Below are 21,057 nucleotides of genomic sequence, written 5' to 3' on the forward strand. Positions count from 1 at the left end.
CTGTCGCTGTCGTTGTTGTTACATGTACAACCTCTACCCGCGGGTATTATAGAGGCTGAGATAGGGTGGTGGTGGATGTGGTGATGAGAGCAGATCGAGCTGCTGGTATCAGTGTTGATAATTTGACCATCCTGTCGCTGTCGTTGTTGTTACATGTACAACCTCTACCCGCGGGTATTATAGAGGCTGAGATAGGGTGGTGGTGGATGTGGTGATGAGAGCAGATCGAGCTGCTGGTATCAGTGTTGATAATTTGACCATCCTGTCGCTGTCGTTGTTGTTACATGTACAACTCTACCCGCGGGTATTATAGAGGCTGAGATAGGGTGGTGGTGGATGTGGTGATGAGAGCAGGTCGAGCTGCTGGTATCAGTGTTGATAATTTGACCATCCTGTCGCTGTCGTTGTTGTTACATGTACAACTCTACCCGCGGGTATTATAGAGGCTGAGATAGGGTGGTGGTGGATGTGGTGATGAGAGCAGGTCGAGCTGCTGGTATCAGTGTTGATAATTTGACCATCCTGTCGCTGTCGTTGTTGTTACATGTACACCTCTACCCGCGGGTATTATAGAGGCTGAGATAGGGTGGTGGTGGATGTGGTGATGAGAGCAGGTCGAGCTGCTGGTATCAGTGTTGATAATTTGACCATCCTGTCGCTGTCGTTGTTGTTACATGTACACCTCTACCCTTGAGTATTATAGAGGCTGAGATAGGGTGGTGGTGGATGTGGTGATGAGAGCAGGTCGAGCTGCTGGTATCAGTGTTGTAAATTTGACCATCCTGTCGCTGTCGTTGTTGTTACATGTACACCTCTACCCGCGGGTATTATAGAGGCTGAGATAGGGTGGTGGTGGATGTGGTGATGAGAGCAGGTCGAGCTGCTGGTATCAGTGTTGATAATTTGACCATCCTGTCGCTGTCGTTGTTGTTACATGTACAACCTCTACCCTTGAGTATTATAGAGGCTGAGATAGGGTGGTGGTGGATGTGGTGATGAGAGCAGGTCGAGCTGCTGGTATCAGTGTTGTAAATTTGACCATCCTGTCGCTGTCGTTGTTGTTACATGTACAACCTCTACCCGCGGGTATTATAGAGGCTGAGATAGGGTGGTGGTGGATGTGGTGATGAGAGCAGGTCGAGCTGCTGGTATCAGTGTTGATAATTTGACCATCCTGTCGCTGTCGTTGTTGTTACATGTACAACTCTACCCGCGGGTATTATAGAGGCTGAGATAGGGTGGTGGTGGATGTGGTGATGAGAGCAGGTCGAGCTGCTGGTATCAGTGTTGATAATTTGACCATCCTGTCGCTGTCGTTGTTGTTACATGTACAACTCTACCCGCGGGTATTATAGAGGCTGAGATAGGGTGGTGGTGGATGTGGTGATGAGAGCAGGTCGAGCTGCTGGTATCAGTGTTGATAATTTGACCATCCTGTCGCTGTCGTTGTTGTTACATGTACACCTCTACCCGCGGGTATTATAGAGGCTGAGATAGGGTGGTGGTGGATGTGGTGATGAGAGCAGGTCGAGCTGCTGGTATCAGTGTTGATAATTTGACCATCCTGTCGCTGTCGTTGTTGTTACATGTACAACTCTACCCGCGGGTATTATAGAGGCTGAGATAGGGTGGTGGTGGATGTGGTGATGAGAGCAGGTCGAGCTGCTGGTATCAGTGTTGATAATTTGACCATCCTGTCGCTGTCGTTGTTGTTACATGTACAACCTCTACCCGCGGGTATTATAGAGGCTGAGATAGGGTGGTGGTGGATGTGGTGATGAGAGCAGGTCGAGCTGCTGGTATCAGTGTTGATAATTTGACCATCCTGTCGCTGTCGTTGTTGTTACATGTACACCTCTACCCGCGGGTATTATAGAGGCTGAGATAGGGTGGTGGTGGATGTGGTGATGAGAGCAGGTCGAGCTGCTGGTATCAGTGTTGATAATTTGACCATCCTGTCGCTGTCGTTGTTGTTACATGTACACCTCTACCCGCGGGTATTATAGAGGCTGAGATAGGGTGGTGGTGGATGTGGTGATGAGAGCAGCAGGTCGAGCTGCTGGTATCAGTGTTGATAATTTGACCATCCTGTCGCTGTCGTTGTTGTTACATGTACACCTCTACCCGCGGGTATTATAGAGGCTGAGATAGGGTGGTGGTGGATGTGGTGATGAGAGCAGGTCGAGCTGCTGGTATCAGTGTTGATAATTTGACCATCCTGTCGCTGTCGTTGTTGTTACATGTACACCTCTACCCGCGGGTATTATAGAGGCTGAGATAGGGTGGTGGTGGATGTGGTGATGAGAGCAGGTCGAGCTGCTGGTATCAGTGTTGATAATTTGACCATCCTGTCGCTGTCGTTGTTGTTACATGTACACCTCTACCCGCGGGTATTATAGAGGCTGAGATAGGGTGGTGGTGGATGTGGTGATGAGAGCAGGTCGAGCTGCTGGTATCAGTGTTGATAATTTGACCATCCTGTCGCTGTCGTTGTTGTTACATGTACAACTCTACCCGCGGGTATTATAGAGGCTGAGATAGGGTGGTGGTGGATGTGGTGATGAGAGCAGGTCGAGCTGCTGGTATCAGTGTTGATAATTTGACCATCCTGTCGCTGTCGTTGTTGTTACATGTACACAACTCTACCCGCGGGTATTATAGAGGCTGAGATAGGGTGGTGGTGGATGTGGTGATGAGAGCAGGTCGAGCTGCTGGTATCAGTGTTGTAAATTTGACCATCCTGTCGCTGTCGTTGTTGTTACATGTACACCTCTACCCGCGGGTATTATAGAGGCTGAGATAGGGTGGTGGTGGATGTGGTGATGAGAGCAGGTCGAGCTGCTGGTATCAGTGTTGATAATTTGACCATCCTGTCGCTGTCGTTGTTGTTACATGTACACCTCTACCCGCGGGTATTATAGAGGCTGAGATAGGGTGGTGGTGGATGTGGTGATGAGAGCAGGTCGAGCTGCTGGTATCAGTGTTGATAATTTGACCATCCTGTCGCTGTCGTTGTTGTTACATGTACACCTCTACCCGCGGGTATTATAGAGGCTGAGATAGGGTGGTGGTGGATGTGGTGATGAGAGCAGGTCGAGCTGCTGGTATCAGTGTTGATAATTTGACCATCCTGTCGCTGTCGTTGTTGTTACATGTACACCTCTACCCGCGGGTATTATAGAGGCTGAGATAGGGTGGTGGTGGATGTGGTGATGAGAGCAGGTCGAGCTGCTGGTATCAGTGTTGATAATTTGACCATCCTGTCGCTGTCGTTGTTGTTACATGTACAACTCTACCCGCGGGTATTATAGAGGCTGAGATAGGGTGGTGGTGGATGTGGTGATGAGAGCAGGTCGAGCTGCTGGTATCAGTGTTGATAATTTGACCATCCTGTCGCTGTCGTTGTTGTTACATGTACAACTCTACCCGCGGGTATTATAGAGGCTGAGATAGGGTGGTGGTGGATGTGGTGATGAGAGCAGATCGAGCTGCTGGTATCAGTGTTGATAATTTGACCATCCTGTCGCTGTCGTTGTTGTTACATGTACAACTCTACCCGCGGGTATTATAGAGGCTGAGATAGGGTGGTGGTGGATGTGGTGATGAGAGCAGATCGAGCTGCTGGTATCAGTGTTGATAATTTGACCATCCTGTCGCTGTCGTTGTTGTTGCATGTACAACTCTACCCGCGGGTATTATAGAGGCTGAGATAGGGTGGTGGTGGATGTGGTGATGAGAGCAGGTCGAGCTGCTGGTATCAGTGTTGATAATTTAACCATCCTGTCGCTGTCGTTGTTGTTGCATGTACAACTCTACCCGCGGGTATTATAGAGGCTGAGATAGGGTGGTGGTGGATGTGGTGATGAGAGCAGATCGAGCTGCTGGTATCAGTGTTGATAATTTGACCATCCTGTCGCTGTCGTTGTTGTTACATGTACAACTCTACCCGCGAGTATTATAGAGGCTGAGGCAGGGTGGTGGTGGATGTGGTGATGAGAGCAGATCGAGCTGCTGGTACCTATCAGTGTTGGATCATTTAACCATCCTGTAGCTGTCATTGTTTATGCAATACGAGGAAAGCAAAAATACACAATTCATACAAACAAATCGTATCATTACTTTTAGTATGATTTCATGACTGCATACATATGTATATGGTTTTAACGCAAGTATATTCCCGAACCAACTCGACTTGAGTATAAGGCGCAAACATTGCTAACCTTGCCTTGATTTTTGTCATATTTAATGCAAGTTTAAGTAGAACTAAAAATAATGTTAAAAATAACGGTGATATATAGCATTACATATGTACAAAACCGTAACTTAATTATTTCCAACAAGTGAAATGTGTTTCTACGGGAGAATGGTATTGCGATAGGTCGAAATTAATTTTAAGCAAGGTTCAACACATTTATAATTTTTTGTCGTAATGGACTTAAGAAAACTATCACCAAAATAAAAATAATCCTATATTTTTGTATTATTATACTATACCTCACGACTTTGTATAATTACATCTGTTGAAGACAGTGTGACAAATGCCCTCAAAACAGCTGGTAAAATGTTATTTGTATATATTGTTTACACTGTGGGTAAATGTTCTTTTCCTACAAACAATAATCCAACATTTTCCGAATATCAAGTAGTAGCATAGGGTAATCGATTACTTATTTTATACAACATTACATAATTTTTCTTCGGGTATCTCACTGTTTTATTTTAACTATATTTTAAAAATAATTTGACATCTTCCAACTTTTTATTTCCAAAATAATATATGTACATCTTACAGTTAAACGTTTGACGTACAATTATAGTTTGTAATTTTATAAAAAATGTAAAGGGGCGATTAATATAAAATTTGTTTAGTGGATAACGATATACGCTTGTAATGCCACCGAAGGTGTGAGAGTAACCAGACTATCCGATAATTAATAATCTCCTTAAAGTATACATACTTCTGCTGAAAAGATACTCACAGACTTTTCCAGAACACCACAAGCCGGTATATATATCCAGTATTACACTGCAGAACTTGTTGATAACATTCCAGTCCAGAACCACAAATGCACTAATAACACATGAGACAGTGCACGGCCAGCGACAGCGGACAGACTGGCAGTCGGTAGTGCTGTGGGAGGAATGACTGGGTGGTGGGAGGGGGCACTCCCATTCAATGCTACAGCCTACACTTACAGACATATCTATAGTATAGTGTAGAAGCGATACATTCCCATGGTGCCAGTCTGCACATATGTGTACCGGCTGGCAGCCGACACGACACTGATCCCAGTGTCGCTGGTCGAGATAACGCGTTGCGTTACATTTTTCTCCGAATAACAAATAGTTATGATAAGTTTAGTCGGCCAGTCAGCACGTATGTCTACCGGCTGGCAGCCGACACGACACTGATCCCAGTGTCGCTGGTCGAGATAACGCGTTGCGTTACATTTTTCTCCGAATAACAAATAGTTATGATAAGTTTAGTCGGCCAGTCAGCACGGATGTGTACTGGCTGGCAGCCGACACGACACTGATCCCAGTGTCGCTGGTCGAGATAACGCGTTGCGTTACATTTTTCTCCGAATAACAAATAGTTATGATAAGTTTAGTCGGCCAGTCAGCACGGATGTGTACTGGCTGGCAGCCGACACGACACTGATCCCAGTGTCGCTGGTCGAGATAACGCGTTGCGTTACATTTTTCTCCGAATAACAAATAGTTATGATAAGTTTAGTCGGCCAGTCAGCACGGATGTGTACCGGCTGGCAGCGGACACGACACTGATCCCAGTGTCGCTGGTCGAGATAACGCGTTGCGTTACATTTTTCTCCGAATAACAAATAGTTATGATAAGTTTAGTCGGCCAGTCAGCACGGATGTGTACTGGCTGGCAGCCGACACGACACTGATCCCAGTGTCGCTGGTCGAGATAACGCGTTGCGTTACATTTTTCTCCGAATAACAAATAGTTATGATAAGTTTAGTCGGCCAGTCAGCACGGATGTGTACTGGCTGGCAGCCGACACGACACTGATCCCAGTGTCGCTGGTCGAGATAACGCGTTGCGTTACATTTTTCTCCGAATAACAAATAGTTATGATAAGTTTAGTCGGCCAGTCAGCACGGATGTGTACCGGCTGGCAGCGGACACGACACTGATCCCAGTGTCGCTGGTCGAGATAACGCGTTGCGTTACATTTTTCTCCGAATAACAAATAGTTATGATAAGTTTAGTCGGCCAGTCAGCACGGATGTGTACCGGCTGGCAGCGGACACGACACTGATCCCAGTGTCGCTGGTCGAGATAACGCGTTGCGTTACATTTTTCTCCGAATAACAAATAGTTATGATAAGTTTAGTCAGCCAGTCAGCACGGATGTGTACCGGCTGGCAGCGGACACGATAGTGCCCCTGAATTAGCACCCCCTCGCTACTGACGTCATTTTGACGTCACGAAATTGGTTCTAAATCAGCGCAGTGGCCGTGTCCATGCCCTGAATAAGCACCCCCTTCGAATAGGGGGGTTCTAATTCAGCGCTTCTAATTCACCGTGTCAATGTGCAGATTTAGCACCCCCTTGAATCAGCGAGCGCCTATACCTTGATGTGAATATGCATCCTCTATGAATAAAACAATAAAACTAACCATATTGCGAATTTTTAATTGCTGTGAATTGACTTTATTATTTCAAAAACAAATAATTAATTACCTTTTGTAAAAAATACTATGCGTTCAGTATGTTCACGTTAAAATAACTAGGATCTAGACATTCAAATACATATTTTTTTTTTTAAAGTAAATTTAATTTGAAACCATGGTACAAACCACGCAGAGGCCTTGATATTGCTTAAATCCGAGATGTGTAATAAATATACATGATCAGAGATTCTATCAACCTATTAACCACTTTAAAAATTATATATCTGTTTAGAATTTTGCAAAGACCAATCAAACTCGGGAAAACTTTGTAGTGTGAAAGTGTAATTTTCCAAATGCTAAGGATCAATGATTTTTAGGGACAGGCTAATTTAAATAGTATGGTTCAAACACACTGGACAAAAAATTACAATGTTATGTAATGTTTACAAGAATCAATATCTGCTATCTCCATCGTGTTTTTAGTTTGTAAAGGAGTTAATGCTAAGCGATAACATCGGTGAAGTTGATTGGATTGGGCTGCCGTGTAAAGTTGCATTCATTTTAACTGTGCAGTTATTACTTATATATCGTTAGTAACAAACTAACTTATGAATATATAACAGTGTGCCGATAAGTCTTTTATTAGTAATGATCAGTTGACGTTATATCAATCAACTCATGAACTGCATTGTAAGTAGTTAATGTCAAGACACGTAACTAACATCAAAGTTAGAAGCCTTGTCAGTCGGACATTGATAACAGAAAACTGCTTCTGCACATCTCTGCTGCGCCGCTGCCAACTGCAGGCTGTCAGACTAACATTTCCCGTTTCACCAGGCCAGACCCGCTGCACGGCCCCCACGGACGGATTATTGCAGCGCCTTCAATTATTTCCATACTTCTAGTTCTCTTGTCTGCGTTTGAACTGCCAGTGACTTTTTGAAGGAGTTCATGCCGTTGTGTAATAATATCATAATTAGTGTGAGTCAGACATTTTTTGACAGAGCAGGATCCATTGCTTTTGTAATTTTTATTTTTATTAATCTTAGCATGCAGACCATTTAATTTGTGTTGTAATTTGTGTGTTGACTAAGTATTTATATTAATTTATCTTTGTGTAAAAATAATATATTTACAAGAAATCAAGAAATCAAGAATCTTTATTGTTGTCCCACTTAAAAGTATTAACAATGTCAGAGCTGGTATGAGTTAGGCCACATCAATATTGTCACATTTCTTATAACTAATTAAAATTCCTTAAAACCAGTTTAAAATTCAACATTTACAACTAATTAAAATTCCTTAAAAACTAGTTTAAAAATTCAACATTCAATGTTATTAAAATCACTTAAATAAACTTCCTCAACTGAATAAAAGGCTTTCACTTTTAGCCACTTAATTAACATATTCTTAAAGTTCTTAGTGCTCATTGTTTTGGCGTTGAGAGGTAACTTATTAAATAGTTTTGTACCAATGTAGATATAGCTATGTTGGGATTTGCTCAGCCTAGTATATTTCACATCAATTAAGTTTACAGATCTGGTATTATAAGAATGTACAGAGTTTCTTAGGCTAAACGAAGTCAGATTTTCTTTGATAAAAACCAGGCTTTGCAAAATGTAAATACTTGGCAGCGTTAGTATGCCTAGCTCTATAAAAAAAGGTTTACAAGAATCTGTTTCACTTATGTTCACAAGGCATCGAATAGCTTTTTTTTGACATTTAAATACTTCCTTTGCACCAGCAGAGTTGCCCCAAAGAATAGTGCCATACAAAAGGTGAGAGTGAAAAAGTGAAAAGTAGGCATTGATAAGTATACTAGGACTTGTACATAACTTGAGTTTCTTTAAACTTTACGTGTATTAGTAGTAAGATTGTAATATTTTACTTATTTATAGATATAGATATTTGTTTTACTCTTTTTTATTACGAGATTCGTAATTTAGAAATGCCTTAACACTGTATTGTCCTATTCCGTACTTTTAGATATTTAATTGTGTTGTAATTTGTGTGTTGACTAAGTATTTATATTAATTTATCTTTGTGTAAAAATAATATATTTACGTGTATTAGTAGTAAGAGTGTAATATTTTACTTATTTATAGATATAGATATTTGTTTTACTCTTTTTTATTACGAGATTCGTAATTTAGAAATGCCTTAACACTGTATTGTCCTATTCCGTACTTTTAGATATTTAATTGTGTTGTAATTTGTGTGTTGACTAAGTATTTATATTAATTTATCTTTGTGTAAAAATAATATATTTACGTGTTTTAGTAATAAGAGTGTAATATTTTATTTATTGATAGATATTTGTTTTACTCTATTTTATTACGAGAAATTTATTTATTTATTAATAGTTTAAGCAACACAGTTATCCTTTCTCTTTATTTAAAAAATGGTACGAATTACAAGATCAAATGAGTTGTTAAAAGGGATTGAAGGTCTGCATTATTTACATCAGGATGTAATAGATTTGTCAGCTTTATTTTTTAATGAGCTTAGGTCTATTAGGGCAACATTTGGCGAGAACGCAATAGATAACCTAATCCCTCATGTTTCCTCCCTCCTCTCTAAACTTAACGATACAACAAAATCCAACGAAGACCTCAAACGTGACATCGAAGATGTTCGCCTGGATTTGGTTGCAGCCGAAAATCGATGCACTGACCTCAACAAAAGTTTTAAAGGAATATCCTTAGAATGCTGCGAACTTGAAAGCAAACAAGAAGATGAAGTTCGTCAGCTTAATTTGCAGATTGCTCAATGTAAGAAGGAAAATGAACAACTTAAGGAACAAATCGATCGACATGGGACTGTGAACACTGCAAATATAATAGCTGAACACCAACAGAGAATCGATCTTCTCTCCGGTGAGCGCAAGTGTCTTCTTACTACCATCGAGGTCTTAGAAGCTGAAATAGAGTATGCGGTTGGAACTGAAACGGCTTGAGATACAAGTGTCGGAACAGCCTATTGTGGAAGATGATGAGAACGCTGTACTGGCTGAACTGCCTACACCAGCTGCTACCGAGGCTACTCTGATCTTACCAAGTGTGACTGCTCCCCCCACCCCCGCCATCAATCCCACCCCTCAGGCAACACCCCCACCTACCTCATCTGACACCTCTGATCCTCCTTGCGTCTCTCACCATACCAAAGACTTTTAAAAAAGTGCTTCTTATTGGTGACTCACACTTAAGAATTGTGAATTGACTTAAACTTTATTTTAATATCAATGATGAACTTTTAATTTATGTGCATTTTATTTAATTTATCAAGTTACATACCCTGCCAATATATAAATTAATTATAAAATAAGAGAAAAGCCATAAATACTAACTTTAATCACATACATAATTCAATAGTTTTGAAAATATAGTAAATATTAATTTTTAATATATTAATGGATTGACAATAAAATTATGATATGGACTGACTGATGTATATACTGTAAATAAATATTTCTGTGTTTAAGTGAATTAAAAACACCATTTTAATATTTAACAACAGGAAATAGCTAAACCTAGCACAATTAACTTTTTTTGACCTGAAAATGGCGCCTAGTAGGAACAGTCATAAGTGTGGATCGTGTCCAAAATTTGTTACAAGTAAGACTGGTGGCATCCAGTGTCAAGGAAACTGTAAGCTGTGGTTCCATTTTGAGTGCGCCGGTAAATCTAGTAGTGAATATTCTTTTACTGCTGGTGAAAAATCAAACTTCACTTGTGATAAGTGTGGTAAGAAGTCGGACGAGGTTATGTCAATAACCGTAAGTAAGAGCAGCGAGAACTCTGTAGAGATTAATGACAGGGATGATTGTAGACAATGTAGTTTGCATATTAATATTCTGACAGATCAAATTTTTGAACTTTCTAAAAACCAGTCAGAAATGAGAAAACAATTAACACAACTTCAGAAAGAGAATGTAAACCTGATCGCGAAGCTGAATGAGGTGGGTTTATTGGTGGATACGTCTTTAATATCTCAAGAAAAACAGGATTCGTATGCTGACAAACTTAAACAAAACCCTATTGTAAGAAATTCTCAGTTAAATGGTGCTAATAATTCACAACACGCTCAAACATTCAGTAAATCCGACGGCAATAATTATACAGTTTTGACTTCGGAAGTCTCGATTATTCCAGCAGTCGATAGTCAATCAAGTGACAGTTCAATTTCAAAGTCAAACATAGTAGTTCAAAAAGCTGGAGAATATACCGAGAGACCGGGAAAAAAATGGAGTCGGAGGGAAAAAAAGTCCCTTCATCATAATCTTGCTTCTTCTGTGCAGGACTTGGAAACGATTTCTCCATGTGCCTCAGAAACTGAAATGGCCCACGGTGGCGAACCTCAGCCAAACAAAGATGAATTTATTGAGGTCGAAAACAGAAAGCGTAAACACAACAGACGTTTCAATAAAAATAATTCTGGTTTTTATAATTGGACGAGCTAATAGTGATGAAACACTGAAGATAGTGGACAAACTTAGATACCTGTTCGTATCAAGAGTAGGAGAAAATGTAGATAGTGACTCTCTGAAACAATACCTTAAAAAGAAAGCGGAAGGTAACTATGTAATAACCAAGTTAAAAAATAAGCGACCTGGTTACAGTTCGTACAAGGTAGGTGTACCTATATCTTTATGGGAAAAAATCTTTTCACCTGACTTCTGGCCTTCGGGAGCCTTCGTAAATCGATTTCGATATTACCGTACAAACTCTTCTACTAGAAGGGACTCTTCTTTTTTGGAACAGGACCAATATGTGGAACCGAAGAGCTAGACCTAAGTTCAAAAACAAGTGGGACTCAGAGTAGGCCTATGTCTAGTTTGTGTAACTCCGTCAAAGAACACTCTAAACTGTTAGACTTGAGTATAGATAAAAGTGGGACTCAGTGTAGGCTTGGGCCTGGCATGTGCAACTCTGTCGAAGAACACTCTGAATTGATAGTTGCACATCTTAATATTCAATCAATAAAAAATAAAGTAAATACTCTGGAAGTTTTTTCTGAATGATGTCAAGTGCGATGTACTGTGCATTAATGAACATTGGTGTACTCATGATGAGTTGCACACATACTCACCAGTAGGCTACATATTGGCTGCAAGCTACTGTAGAAATGTGTCCTATGGGGGTGTGGCTATATTTGTGAGAGACTATCTTCAAAGTTGTTGTGAGGTTGTGAACATTGACTCTTTGTGCGAACTGAAGCAGTTTGAGGCAGCTGTGATCGCTTTCACTTCAATTAACTTATTAGTTGTGTCTGTCTACCGTACTCCGGATTCCTCTGTAGAAATTTTCACCGCAAAGATGTCCAAACTCTTTGACACTCTTGACAACATGGTAAAATATAGAAACTTTAAAATTTTAATCGCTACTGACATGAACCTAGATCCAAGAAACAATGACAGTCAAGTTAAAAATTTTTTAAACATGCTAAAGTCTTATGACTGTTTTTGTCTGAACTCTCAACCAACCCGTAACTCTTCCTGTTTGGATAACTTTATTTCCAACCTGCACCCTACAACTTTTATCTGTGAAACAACACCCCCCTCATCTCTCCGACCACAGTGGACTTCTTCTGAAAATGAGCTTCCTTGGCCTAACTAAGAAAAGTAAAGTGTTCCCATCAGTTGCAGACTGCACACCGAGAACTATAACTTACAGACTATTGAATGAAAATTGTATTAATAGGCTTAAATGTAGGTTAAGTCAGATTAACTGGTTAAATGTATTTTTACTGGCAAGTAAAGTTGACGAAGCTTTCCAGTCTTTTATGCAAATTTTTAACTGACAATTTCAATGAATTTTGTCCTTTAAAAACAAAAACTATCAAACAGAATAGCAATGAAAGCCGTAACACGGTAAACAAAAATTGGTATACTCCTTACCTTGCTAAAGTTAGGCTACTCCTAGATATATGCTACGAAAGAAGTAAGTCTAATCCTAGCCTAGTGTGTATCCACAGAAATTTGAAGAAATATTACAGAGAGCAAATAGACAATGCAAAAAGAATGGCAAAATGATAAGTATATAATGGAATCCAATAATCACTGTAAAGCTGCATGGGCGGTTATTAACTCTGTTACTGGCCGCTTAAACAAAAAAGGTCTAAACCATGATATACCTATTACAGCTGGTGAGTTTTAATGACTTCTTTGTAAATATTAATGATATTGTAAATAGAAATAGTGATAGTGTAAGCACTGCTTGTCCTATAGATGTATTGAAATCATCGGGTATTAAATCACCCAATTCACCCTCTTTCACTTGGTCTGAAGTGAGCATTGCTGACGTGTGTAATACTGTAAATAAGCTAAGCAATTCTAAATCTGAGGACGTCTTTGGCCTCTCGAATTTTGTGCTAAAAAAAATTATTGAAAACATATCCTGTCCATTAACGTATTTAATTAATTTTATTCTTAGCATAGGCATTTACCCTCAATGTCTAAAAAGTTACTGTCACTGTTCCTATCCACAAGAAAGGAGATAGGTCAAATATAAGCAATTATCGTCCAATCGCCCTTGTGGCTGTTATATCTAAAATAATTGAAAGTATTATGAAAAAGCAAATTGTGAATTTTTTTGAGCATAACCACTTGTTTACACCTGCTCAGTACGGATTCAGGAATAACTTGACAACTGTTAAGGCAGTGGAAAATGTTGTATCTCATGTATTAGAAAGTTTTGAAAACAAGGAAGAAGCCTGTGCACTACTTTTAGACTTAAGTAAAGCATTCGATATGGTACCTCATAATGAACTCATAGAAAAGCTTAAGTTACTATGGTGTTGAGCACAAGGAACTGTCTCTGTTCATTTCTTACCTGACTGATCGTTTGCAGTATGTGAGGGTGGGCGCAGACCTGTCTAGTCTTAAGCATGTTACTTGTGGAGTGCCTCAGGGCTCCGTCCTGGGCCCCTTCTTGTTTACTGTTTTTTGTAAATGACTTGCCTGCCTTTGTGCCTAACAAAACCATACTCTATGCAGACGACACAACTCTGTTAACATCAGGTAAAGATCGTAACCTGAATAATGTAATTTTGAATTACATGAAAGAAAGATCCCACATATGGTTTCATGCAAACAAATTAAAGGTTAACCAAGAAAAAACAGAAAACATTGTATTTAGTTTAAGTAGTAGACCTAAAGGCTCTGAAAATAAATCTGTGAAACTTCTAGGAATTAATCTAGATTCTAGCCTTACTTGGGGTGTTCATACCAACTCACTCTGCTCTCGCCTTTCTAGAGTTATCTTTTGTTTTAAAGAAACTCAAGTTATGTACAAGTCCTGGTATACTTATCAATGCCTACTTTTCACTTTTTCACTCTCACCTTTTGTATGGCACTATTCTTTGGGGCAACTCTGCTGGTGCAAAGGAAGTATTTAAATGTCAAAAAAAAGCTATTCGATGCCTTGTGAACATAAGTGAAACAGATTCTTGTAAACCTTTTTTTATAGAGCTAGGCATACTAACGCTGCCAAGTATTTACATTTTGCAAAGCCTGGTTTTTTATCAAAGAAAATCTGACTTCGTTTAGCCTAAGAAACTCTGTACATTCTTATAATACCAGATCTGTAAACTTAATTGATGTGAAATATACTAGGCTGAGCAAATCCCAACATAGCTATATCTACATTGGTACAAAACTATTTAATAAGTTACCTCTCAACGCCAAAACAATGAGCACTAAGAACTTTAAGAATATGTTAATTAAGTGGCTAAAAGTGAAAGCCTTTTATTCAGTTGAGGAAGTTTATTTAAGTGATTTTAATAACATTGAATGTTGAATTTTAAACTAGTTTTAAGGAATTTTAATTAGTTGTAAATGTTGAATTTTAAACTGGTTTTAAGGAATTTTAATTAGTTATAAGAAATGTGACAATTGATGTGGCCTAACTCATACCAGCTCTGACATTGTTAATACTTTTAAGTGGGACAACAATAAAGATTCTTGATTTCTTGATTTCTTGATTCTTGAAGACATTCTTCTTTTAAAGCTGTTGTAAGAGGTGCACACCTAGAATGTTGTCCAGGTGGAAAAGCCTTAGATATTAAGAACAAACTGTTAGATTATATAGACTTAGATTTAGATGTAATATATTTTCATGTAGGAGCTAATAATTTGAGACGAGGTTACCGGGGCAGGCCGGGCTACAATGGAGGACACGGTAAACGCGAGGCCCTTCAGAGTATTGCTGACCTCCTCTTCACTGCTAAAACCCGATTTCAAAACACAAAAATATTTTTTAACAGTGTTTTGACTAGGCGTGATATCACATACAAAGCGTTTGTTCGATTTTCAACTCGCAAGCCGAGTTGATGTGCAACAACTTTGATGTCACCTTTGTGGAGGCCAACTGTCACGTCAGTAAATGAGACCTCTTTCGAGATGGCGTACATTTTAACAGGAGAGCCGTAGCACGTTTGGGCTCTCTGTTTGTTGATGTCATGGCTGCAGCTTTGTATTCATGAAATGTGTTCTTTATTGAGCGATTTTGACTTTGACGTTTTTTGTGTGTCAGAAACTTGGCTACAACCTAGCACCCCATCAGAAAGTTATGGTATACCAGGATATGTCTTGTTGCAAAGCGATCGTCACTTCAACCAAGTTCTTGACAGGCACCAGATGGGTGGAGGAGTGGCTCTTTACATCAAGGAAGGCATTTCATTTGAGCAACATTTCTTGTCTGAAGACATAAATCCTGGAGTAGAACACATCTGTGTAATTCTTAAGTGGAAAGGAGTGCGGGTTGGGCTTTGTGAAGTGTACAGACCTTCTTATGTGAGATCCTCCAGCCTTGAGGAACTATTTCACTCGCTGTTTGTGGAACTGGCAGTACAAGTCAACACTGTTATTTATTTAGGAGACACAAACATTGATCTTCTCTCTGCCACAAGCAACGATGCAAAGTATCTCCGCCGTCTCCTGAAGGACTCAAATGCAGTTCAGATGGTTAACGAGCCTACAAGAGTTACATGGACTTCAACCACATTAATCGACCATATTATCGTGGACAAGTCGACTGAAGTCAAGAGAACCGGTGTAGTAGACACTGCAAGCATTAGAGATCATCGTGGGCAGGTTATGACAGATCACAAACTTGTTTTTTGTGAGATTTTTGTGCCTAAAGTAAGGCCAAGCTCAAAACTGATCACATACCGAGATTACTCCAAATTTGACCCCGAAAAGGCAGTAGAAACTACTTCAAATGTTAATTAGAATATTGCTATAGGCATGGAAGGAGTGAATGAAATTGAGCAGTTTATTACTAGTAATATTAAGAAAATATTTGATGAACATGCACCAGTTGTCTGCAAACGGGTAACAAAGAAGAAAGCCCCTTGGAGAATTGATCAACTCAAAGAACTCACTAAGACTAAGAATACACTTAGAAATCAATATTGGAGAACCAGACAGAGAAGTGACTGGAATCAATACAGAATTGTTAGAAACCGGTTAAACCAGTTAATTTGGAAAGCTAAAAAAGACTATTTCTCTGATAACCTTACTTGTACTAAGTCTTCTAAGGAATTCTGGAGATGCCTTCGAAAGTGTGATATTGTTGCTGATAAGGCGAATAAAACTCTTCAAAACAGCTTAGAGGTTAATGAAATGAATAAATATTTTGTTGAGATGGGCTCAGGGTTGGAGGTAGATAAGGATTTAGTTAGATTCTTGGAAGCTAATAGAAGGGGTAATGGAGAAACATCTAAATTCAAGACTATTACCGATGATAACGTCAGATGGGCTATTGACGCAATAAAATCTCACGCTACTGGAACGGACGAGATCTCCATCCAAATGATAAAAGCTGTTAGCCCATATGCAATTAAAGCAATCACCCATCTTTTGAATGAAAGCTTTAGATCAGGTACTTTTCCCAATGCTTGGAAATTTAGTGTTATTCAACCATTGCCCAAAAATACCAACCCTACATCTGTACAACACTTGAGGCCAATTTCTATCTTGCCAGCAATGTCAAAGGTGTTAGAAAAAATAGTTATCGCTCAAATGAATGAATACATTGCAGATAATAAGTTTGCTTTCCTAAATTGCAGTCAGGGTTTCGCAAAAACTAAAATACCTGTTCAGCGCTGACAAATTTGTTCAGTGACATGTTTCAAGCCAAAGATCGTGGACTGCAAAACTCACTTGTACTTCTAGACTACTCCCAGGCCTTTGACTCGATCAACCATGAGATGATGCTGGCCAAAATGTGCTATATGGGCTTCGACGATAATACTGTGAGATGGGTCAAATCATACTTGGGTAGTAGGCAACAAGTCACTAAGCTGGGAAGTGACACTTCTTCGCCACTCTTCAAGCAGCGAGGTGTCCTCAAGGATCCTGTCTGGGACCACTTCTCTTCAATCTGTACACTTCTGATATGACAGACAATATACAAAGCTGCACGGCTCATTTATATGCAGATGACTGTCAACTGCACTTGGCTTACGAACCCAGCAAGATAAATTTAGCTATCAACAACATAAACACTGACCTTCAGCAAATCTCCGTATGGTCAGCGAAAAATGGGTTGAAGCTGAACGTAGGCAAGTGTAATGTCCTGCATGTGGCACCACAAACTGTTACTGACATGATGGATGACCAAGGTTTAGTTGTCAGGCTTAACGGAGAAAGGCTGGCTGTATGTAACACTGTAAAGACCCTGGGTGTTGTGCTAGACAGTGAGCTCACCTTTACCCATCATGTCACTTACGCCATTCAACGAGCGCTTGGTCGTTTAAGAGGTTTATATAGGTTCAGAGATCTTTTACCTGAGCCTACAAAACTTCGTCTCATGCAGTCGTTGGTTTTGTCAGTATTTCAGTACTGCTATCCTGCATACGGTAATAGTATTTCAAGGGAAAATGTCACTAGAATACAAAAGATGCAAAACACTGCAATCCGCTTCATTTTCCAACTGAAGTGTCGTGATCACGTGACCCCTTTCAGAACTGCTGTTAACATGCTCCCCATGGAGGACGTGTGCGGGATACTCACCGGCTGCATGATACACAAAACTCTGAAGCTCAAAGAACCGGAGTACCTCTGCGAAAAGCTTGTTTACCGGGATGAGGTCTCTCAGCGTGCAACTCGACAAAACAGGACCCTCCACCTGCCTAGGGTGAGGCTTGAAGTAGGGAGGAAAGGATTTTCGTACTTCGGTCCGAAGTTGTACAATGGTCTCCCCGGTAACGTCAAAGCTTTAAACTCAGTTACCAGTTTTAAAAAACGACTAAAGAGCTCTTTCTGTGATTTGTAAATTCATGTTTTTTTTTTTTTATTATGTTCTATGTACATGTAAGTTATTGTCAGTATAAGTTATCTATTTAATTAGCTTAGGACATATTTATTGTACTTGACTTGAGTTGTACTGAAAAAACAGTGTAAACTGAGTATCGCTTGTAATAAAGGCATTTTTATTTATTTATTTAAAACTATAATCAACACAAAAATGTAAAAAACCACGTTAAAACACGTATCTATAAATATATTACCATATTTTCAAAAGCATTATTGCTTAAGTGAAGACAGACACATTGATATACAGATTAATATATGGATCTCCATTGTTTAGTTTCTTCTGTCGGTGTGTGCATATGTTTTTTTTTTATTATAAAGTTAATATCTTAAAACCTAATAAATTTAAGTCTTAGTCAAATGTTTATAGTGGGAGGGCTAGCTGCAAAATATATTATGATAATATATTTAATACTTTTAAAATTGTAGCTATTAATTTATTTTAATTTGTAACTTCTTAAAAATCTGAAATTTTACTAAGGTATTGCAAGAATTACATTTTAAATGGATTCTATCACAAATCTCATGATCAAATGTATGCAAAATAACATACACACAGATTTACTGTGACAAAACACTGTCAACATTGAGGCTCTCAGCGAGTAGCTCACAATAAAAAAATCGAATAAACGGTAGCTCCAGAGTATCTTATGCCAACTGCGCTCAGATCCCAGCTCCTTCATTTAAAGTACAAGAAATACATTAATATATGCTGTTAAGTCACTCTGTTCTCTAATACATTAAAAACTAATAGAGATATAGTAAATGTATCAACAATGAATGCCTTTATAAACAATGACAGACAAAAACGAAATTCTTAGTTAACAATAATAAACTGCTTTATTTACCATTTAAGGCTTAAAAATATTCACAATATATGTTAAAAAACTAAATAAAAGAGACTTTAGATTAACTGTTGTATATTAAGAATAATAAACAACAAACACAATCGTACAGTAATTTTCAGACAATAATTCTTTTATAGAAGACAACATCATAGATAAGCTGTTTTATTGGAAATACATATCCAGGATTTTAGAGAAACCCATTATTGATATTGGTCTATAATAACCAACTACTGTCTTACTGTCTTTTTTGTTATGGGTTAAGTTATAAGGCTGAGGGATAATACTCCATTGCAGTGTTTCAGTTTGTTTGTAGAGATGTTGCCTGTTGCTGCATAAGTTTAATGTTTCAGATCTTATAAATAAAAAATTACCTGAAATATTTTTGAATTATGGAAAAATTGTAGTATTTATGTTTCATAATCAAAATTTAACTAAACAGCTGCTGACACTTTCGGATGAAGTTCAACAAATAGGCTGAAACATTTGTTGACATTTAAATTGTATTAAATATTATTTGTGTAGTGTAGTGTAAAATAACAGGTAAAATACCACGAAGAGGTTTAAACGTTTCATTTTATATTACTTGCCTATTTTTTCACAGAACATTTTTTAACTCTACACAATTAATAAAGTAGGGTTTAAAAATATTCTGTGAAAATTAAAGCTCCCTAATAATTATAGAAACAAAATGGTGACATATTAAAAATTTTACAATTTTGCTTCCTATAAAAATCGATTTCTTGAATCACCTGGTTTGATTACTGCGTTGCTGTTTTAGAGAACAGCTGTTTTAAATGAACAAGTCTTGCCTCATTTTGCGGTTCCAGTATCAAGGAATCTTCCAACAAGATGGTGCATTTTGTAAACCCTTTCAAGCAATTACTAAATGACAACTTTCATGGCCGTTGGATTGGTCATGGAAGTGATTTTTTAGATTGGTCACCCTGATCCCCAGATTTAACTGTGTGTAATTTCATTCTATGGGTTTACTTAAAGGAACAAGTTTATACTCTTGGCTTCAATAATGATGAGGAATTAAAACAATAAATTGAAGATAACCGCAGAATTTCTTTGTAAAAGATCACAATTCATTTGTTAGCGCTGTTATCAGTGTGTCGCTGTGGAGGGATTACAGTCTACAAATAATTGTAGACTGTAATTATAGGTATTTTAATACAATTTTCTGGATGAAATGCTTTATTTCTCAAAAATATGACTATAAATAATTTTACAAAACCAAAAAAAAATAGTTTTTTACTGTTATTAAAGTATAGTTTTTCAAAATGCCTCCATTTATTTCAAGAAATGCTATAGAGCTCCAATTTTCATAGAATATTTTAAAAACATATGTAATGTAGTGAGTGAAGTTTGAAAATGTTTGGTAAATAAATGAGCAAGTAATATAAAAATAAACCTCTTCTTGGGACACCCGTTATAACATCATTAGTGTAAATACAAAGTCAAGTATTTAGAGGTGGGATTAACATGAACAGCCTAATGATAGCTCTAACGTTGTGAGTGAAATATTTTACTCTAGCACAAAAGTTAGAAACTACTACAGACAGTATTTAGAGGTGGGATTAACATGAACAGCCTAATGATAGCTCTAACGTTGTGAGTGAAATATTTTACTCTAGCACAAAAGTTAGAAACTACTACAGTCAGTATTTAGAGGTGGGATTAACATGAACAGCCTAATGATAGCTCTAACGTTGTGAGTGAAATATTTTACTATAGCACAAAAGTTAGAAACTACTACAGACAGTATTTAGAGGTGGGATTAACATGAACAGCCTAATGATAGCTCTAACGTTGTGAGTGAAATATTTTACTCTAGCACAAAAGTTAGAAACTACTACAGACAGTATTTAGAGGTGGGATTAACATGAACAGCCTAATGATAGCTCTAACGTTGTGAGTGAAATATATTTTACTATAGCACAAAAGTTAGAAAACTACTACAGACAGTATTTAGAGGTGGGATTAACATGAACAGCCTAATGATAGCTCTAACGTTGTGAGTGAAATATTTTACTCTAGCACAAAAGTTAGAAACTACTACAGTCAGTATTTAGAGGTGGGATTAACATGAACAGCCTAATGATAGCTCTAACGTTGTGAGTGAAATATTTCACTCTAGCACAAAAGTTAAAAAACTACTACAGACAGTATTTAGAGGTGGGATTAACATGAACATCCTAATGATAGCTCTAACGTTGTGAGTGAAATATTTTACTCTAGCACAAAAGTTAG

General features: G+C 38.5%; 1 protein-coding gene across 2 annotated transcripts in view; it reads right to left on the reverse strand.

The window, feature by feature from the left end:
• The window catches only part of LOC124371118 (ras-associated and pleckstrin homology domains-containing protein 1-like), an 88,143-nt gene that overhangs the window by 49,838 nt on the left and 17,248 nt on the right, over positions 1 to 21,057 (reverse strand). The window contains exon 1 of one of the 2 annotated variants that reach the window (XM_046829432.1): positions 4,980 to 5,076. The exons of the other annotated variant lie outside the window; for it this stretch is intronic. The gene's annotated coding sequence lies outside the window, so the exon portion shown is untranslated. Of the gene's footprint in view, positions 1 to 4,979; positions 5,077 to 21,057 lie in introns of those variants that run through there. 2 annotated transcript variants of the gene reach the window in all.

This window comes from Homalodisca vitripennis, unplaced genomic scaffold (genome assembly GCF_021130785.1).
Source record: "Homalodisca vitripennis isolate AUS2020 unplaced genomic scaffold, UT_GWSS_2.1 ScUCBcl_962;HRSCAF=3961, whole genome shotgun sequence".
In the NCBI taxonomy this organism is placed as follows: domain Eukaryota; kingdom Metazoa; phylum Arthropoda; class Insecta; order Hemiptera; family Cicadellidae; genus Homalodisca; species Homalodisca vitripennis.